This window comes from Theropithecus gelada, chromosome 7b (genome assembly GCF_003255815.1).
Source record: "Theropithecus gelada isolate Dixy chromosome 7b, Tgel_1.0, whole genome shotgun sequence".
Classification (NCBI taxonomy): domain Eukaryota; kingdom Metazoa; phylum Chordata; class Mammalia; order Primates; family Cercopithecidae; genus Theropithecus; species Theropithecus gelada.
Window position 1 is genome coordinate 66,576,443 of NC_037675.1, and position 5,649 is coordinate 66,582,091.

The window sequence follows — 5,649 nt, forward strand, 5'->3', positions numbered from 1 at the left end:
CATACATGGATGCCAAAGCTTCTCCCCTAGAGGTGGATCATTCAGTTCGTTCTCTCCAACAGAGCTCCTGCTCTACAGGAGAGCCAGTTGCCCTCCCTTTTGTAAAGGGATAAGAAGAGAATACGTGCCTGTTTATCCTGACAACACAACAGAGCAAGCCATATTAGAGAAAAACAGGAAAAATAATGATACTAAGAAGTCAATGATAAAGACTGTTCCATGCTCCACAGTGTTCCTTAGATGACAATGAGGTGACAGAGATCATTTAATCCAACCAGCTTATGTAAAAAATAAGAAAACCAAGACACTTGGGTGAAATGACTCGCACAAGACAGAGCCAGCCTGAGGCAAAGCTGGGGTAGGAAGTCTCTGACATTGAGTCATTTGTTGCATCCACTACACCAGCTGTTCTCAAAGTGTGATCCATAGACCCCTGAGGATTCCTGCCATTCTTCTGAGGTATTCCTGAAGTCAAAACTACTTTCATAATAATAATATGATGTTTTTTGTCTTTTTCACTGTGTCGACAATTTGCACTGATGGTGGGTAAAACTACTGGCATTTTAGCATGAACCAAATCCTAAGCATCCAACTGTACTAGTCAACACTGTCACACACTTGCAGGAAAAACGAATGCCAAATTCACTTAAACAAATGCCCTTAGGCTGGGTGCCTTGGCTCACCCCTATCATCCCAGCACTTTGGGAGGCCTTAGCCGAGGCCAAAGGATCACTTGAGGCCGGGAGTCCGAGACCCTGCCTCTACTTAAAAAAGAGAGAGAGAGAGAGAGAGAGAGAGAATGTCCTTGGTGAAGCAGTCAAAATTAATTCTATTAAATATTGACAATTTTCAAAATAATCTGTGTGCTACGGTTTCAGTATGTCCCCCAAAGTTCTTGTGTTGGAAGCTTAATCCCCATTGCAACAGTATTGAGAAGTGGGACTTTTTCAGAGGTGATTATGGTCATGAGGGCTCTGCCCTCATCAATGGATTAATGCCATTATCGCAGGAGTGTGTTCCTGATAAAAAGGAGGAACTCGGTCTCCTTTCTCCTCTTGTACATGCAACTCTCTTGCCCTTCTGCCTTCTGCCATGGGATGACGGAACAAGGAGGTCTTCCCCAGATGCGGGCCTCTTAACTTCTCAGCCTCCAGAACTGTAAAAAATACATTTCTTTTCTTTATAAATTACCCAGTCTGTGGTATTCTGTTATGGAAACACACAACAGACTGAGACACTGTGTTACAAAATGAGAAGTATGCATAAAGTACTTTTGCTGTGTTCCAAACTATGATAGTTATCTCTAGGAAAAACACTTAGGCAATTATTTGAGTTGTGAGTTGAACAAACCACTTTTTTCATGGAGCATCTTTTTTTTCTTTTTGCTTGAAAGAACAAATGACAAAGAATGCTATTTCAGACTAAGCATTTGGCAGACATTTTCTTAAAAATGAACAAAGGGAGCCTGTCACTTCAAGGAAAACAACTGATAGCATTTGTTGCTGATGATAAAATTTGAGCTTCCAAGCAAAAGTTAGAATTTGGAAAAACTTTTGTTTACCACTGTGGAGCTTGACAGCTTCTCATAAGGATTTTTCTAATGAAATAGATTGGTGATATTGATGACCGTGATTTTTTTCTGATATGGTATAATAAAATGTGTCAACATTTGAAATACCTGCATCATTCAAAGACAAATATTTTCCAATGACCAATGAATGCATTGTATTACAAAATCATGCATGGGTAAAAGATCCATTCTAAGTACACAGCAAACCAATGGATTTTAATGTAACAGAACACGAAAAGTTTATTGACATAATTTCAGACTTCACATTGCAACTAACCTTTAAGACACTTGTTTTGGTGTAGTATCAAAATAGAATATCCACAATTATCTAAGAGGACTATTAAATACTCTTCCCTTTTCCAGCTACATAGTTGTGTGAAGCTGGATTTTCTTCACACATTTTGACCAAACCAACATATTGCAATATACTGAATGCAAAAGTAAATATTTGAGAATCCATTTATCTTCTGTTAATGCACACATTTAAAAAATTTCAAAATATTTCACAATGCAAAACAATGCCATTTTTCAAAAATGTAAAATAATGTCATTTTTCTTGCTGAAAATTTTGTTTGGAAGATATGATTTTTAAAAATAGAAATATGGGCTGGGCAGAGTGGCTCATGCCTGTAATTCCAGCACTTCAGGAGGCCAAGGCAGGTGAATCACCTGAGGTCAAGAGTTTGAGACCACCCTCGCCAACGTGGAGAAACCCAAACCCTCTCTCTACTAAAAATACAAAAATTAGCTGGGCATGCGCTTGTAATCCCAGCTACCCGGAAGGCTGAGGCAGGAGAATCACTTGAACGCAGGAGGCAGAGGTTCCAGTGAGCCAAGATCGTGCGCAACAGAGCAAGACTCTCTCTCAAAAGTAAATAAATGAATAAAAAATAAAATATTCCGGCGCCTCCACTCCATCCCCGCGGGTCTGCTGTGAGTGCCATGGACGGCATTGTCCCAGATATAGCAGTTGGTACAAAGCAGGGATCTGACGAGATTTTCTCTACTTGTGTCACTAACAGACCATTTATCATGAGCAGCAACTCGGCCTCTGCAGCAAATGGAAATAGCAGCAAGAAGTTCAAAGGTGACAGCAGAAGCGCCGGTGTCCCCTCCAGGGTGACCCACATCCAGAAGCTCCCATCGACGTCACCGAAGGGGAGGTGATCTCCCTGGAGCTGCCCTTTGGGAAGGTCGCTAATCTCCTGATGCTGAAGGGGAAAAACCAGGCCTTCATCGAGATGAGCACGGAGGAGGCTGCCAACACCATGGTGAACTACTGCACCTCGGTGACACCCGTGCTGCGCAGCCAGCCCATCTACATCCAGTTCTCCAACCACAAGGGGCTGAAGACCGACTGCTCTCCCAACCAGGCGCAGGACCCGGCGGCTCTCAGGCGTCCATTCGGGGAACCTGGGCTTGGCTGCCTCGGCGGTGGCCGTAGACGCAGGGATGGCGATGGCCGGGCAGAGCCCAGTGCTCAGGATCATCGTGGAGAACCTCGTCTAGCCAGTGACTCTGGATGTGCTGCACCAGATTTTCTCCAAGTTCGGCACATTGTTGAAGACCATCACCTTCATCAAGTTCCACAACCAGTTCCAGGCCCTGCTGCAGTACGCCGACCCCGAGAACGCCCAGCGTGTCAAGCTGTCGCTGGACTGGCAGAACACCTACAACGCCTGCCACTTGCTGTGCATCGACTTCCCCAAGCTCATCAGTCTCAACGTCAAGTACAACAATGACAAGAGCCGCGACTACCACGCCCAGACCTGCCCTCTGGGGACAGCCAGCCCTCGCTAGACCGGACATGGCCGCGGCCTTCGACCTTTTAGTTCCCAACATCCACGGAGCCCTGGTACCCCTGGCTATCCCCTCAGCGGCGGCGGCGGCAGCTGCAGCGGCAGGCCGGATCGCCATCCCGGGCCTGGCGGGGGCAGGAAATTCTGTCTTACTGGTCAGCAACCTCAACCCAGAGAGAGTCACACCCCAAAGCCTATTTTGTGTGTGTGTGTGTGACGGAGTCTTGCTCTGTTGCCCAGGCTGTAGTGCAATGGCGTGATCTCGGTTCATTGCAACCTCTCCCTCCCGGGTTGAAGCGATTCTCCTGTCTCAGCCTCCGGAGTAGCTGGGATTACAAGCACGCCACCACGCCCGGCTAATTTTTGTATTTTTAGTAGAGACGGGGTTTCATCATGTTGGTCAGGCTGGTCTCGAACTCCTGACCTCATGATCCTCCTGCCTCAGCCTCCCAAAGTGATAGGATTACAAGCGTGAGCCACCGCGCCCATCCCCCAAAGCCTCTTTATTCTTTTCAGCGACTGGGGTACGTGCAGCACGTGAAGATCCTGGTCAATAAAAAGGAGAACGCCCTGGTGAAGATGGCGGACGACAACCAGGCCCAGCCGGCCATGAGCCACCTGAACTGGCACAAGCTGTACGGGAAGCCCACCCGCGTCACCTCACCTATATCACGCCCTTGAAGCACCAGAACGTGCAGCTGCCCCTCGAGAGCCGGCAGGACCAAGGCCTGACCAAGGACTATGGCAACTCGGCCCTGCACCGCTTCAAGAAGCCAGGCTTCAAGAACTTCCAGAACATATTCCTGCCCTCGGCCACTGTGCACCTCTCCAACATCCCGCCCTCAGTATCCGAGGAATATCTCAAGGTCTTCTCTCCAGCCATGGGGGCGTCGTCAAACGACTCAAGTTCTTCCAGAAGGACCGCAAGATGGCGCTGATCCAAATGCGCTGCGTGGAGGAGGCGGTCCAGGCCCCCATTGACCTACACAACCACCATGTCTGGGAGAGCCACCACCCGGGGGTCTCCTTCTCCAAGTCCACCGTCTAGGGGTCTCAGGCCCCCCCACGGCCGGGCCCCCTGGCGACAACTTCCATCATTCCAGAAAAAAGCCACTTTAAAAAGCAGCTGAAGTGACCTTAACTGATCATTTTATTTCTTTAAAAAGAAATCAGTTAAAAAAAAAATTTAAAAAAAAAAATCAGTTTACCTGTTTTTTAAAAAATTAAATCTAGTTCACCTTGCTAAGATAAATAAATAAATAAAATTAAAATAGAAATATGTTATTTATATTAACATGTAATGGGTTTATTATTGTGATCTTAAAATTGACAAATATTTTATATTTTCTGCCACTAACCTACATACATTTTAAGAGTATATAAAGGGGTCCTGAGACAAAAAAGTTTGAGAACTGCTGTATTACCCCATCTTGCCCTCCAGAATGTGGACCGAAGGGAAGTACTTCTTTCCTTTCTACTTAAATAACCCAGTGCTGTTACTATTTTATTTTAAAATCCAATCTACCCTCTTCCTCCAGAACTATTAAAAAGTAGACTGCAAAAGAACCATAGCTTCCTGAAATCAAAGGACCCAAAACAAAGAGAAGGCAAAAACAGCGAATAAAAGGACTTCTCCAGAGACTGGCAGGCCGACTAAAAGACCACTTCCCCTCTAGCCAGCCTGGTAGGAGTTGCCTATTCCTTTTTGCTTGGTTGTTCTCACACCCAGTCACCCACTCCCATCCCCTACATCCCAACCCCCATCCTGGAAAGCTATTGTTCTCCAGGGTCTCAAAACACAAAGGGACTTCATAAATCTTTGGGCTGACCCTCCACCCCATCCTCTCTCTGAGATTACAGTGCAGGGAAGGGCACTTTCAGATTCTGCCTGAGCCTCCACCAGCCCCCTGTTCTCAGGCTTGGAGCTGAGATGAAAAGGGAACACCACTGTTTCTGGCCTGAAAAGGAAATGTAAATCCCTTGCAAGCCAGAAGCTGCCAGAAGACCATTTGCCTGTTAGTAAACAAGGCGGCCTGAGCTATCTTTCTCCTCTTTAATAACCTGTGGGGCACCTATTGATTGCGCATGCTGGTCCCTCATAAATTAAAACAGGGATGCCTTCCGGTTGCTCTGCAGCTGCGTAGACGGTGAAATTGGCTCACTAATACTTCATGCTCATGGAGTACAGTGTATCACGCCACATAAACATGAAGAATATGTATCATCAGGCTCTGGGAATGCACGGAAAACAACCCCGGAAGCTTCTGGGCTGCAGACTTT

At 46.3% G+C, this 5,649-nt stretch overlaps 1 pseudogene across 1 annotated transcript; it reads left to right on the top strand.

Annotated features, from left to right (window-relative positions):
• The first annotated feature begins 2,472 nt into the window (after positions 1-2,472).
• Positions 2,473-4,417, top strand: LOC112628624 (annotated as a pseudogene). The gene is made up of 3 exons (XR_003120453.1): positions 2,473-3,576; positions 3,750-3,754; positions 3,886-4,417. The product of XR_003120453.1 is annotated as a polypyrimidine tract-binding protein 1-like (transcript).
• The last annotated feature ends 1,232 nt before the right edge of the window (positions 4,418-5,649 follow it).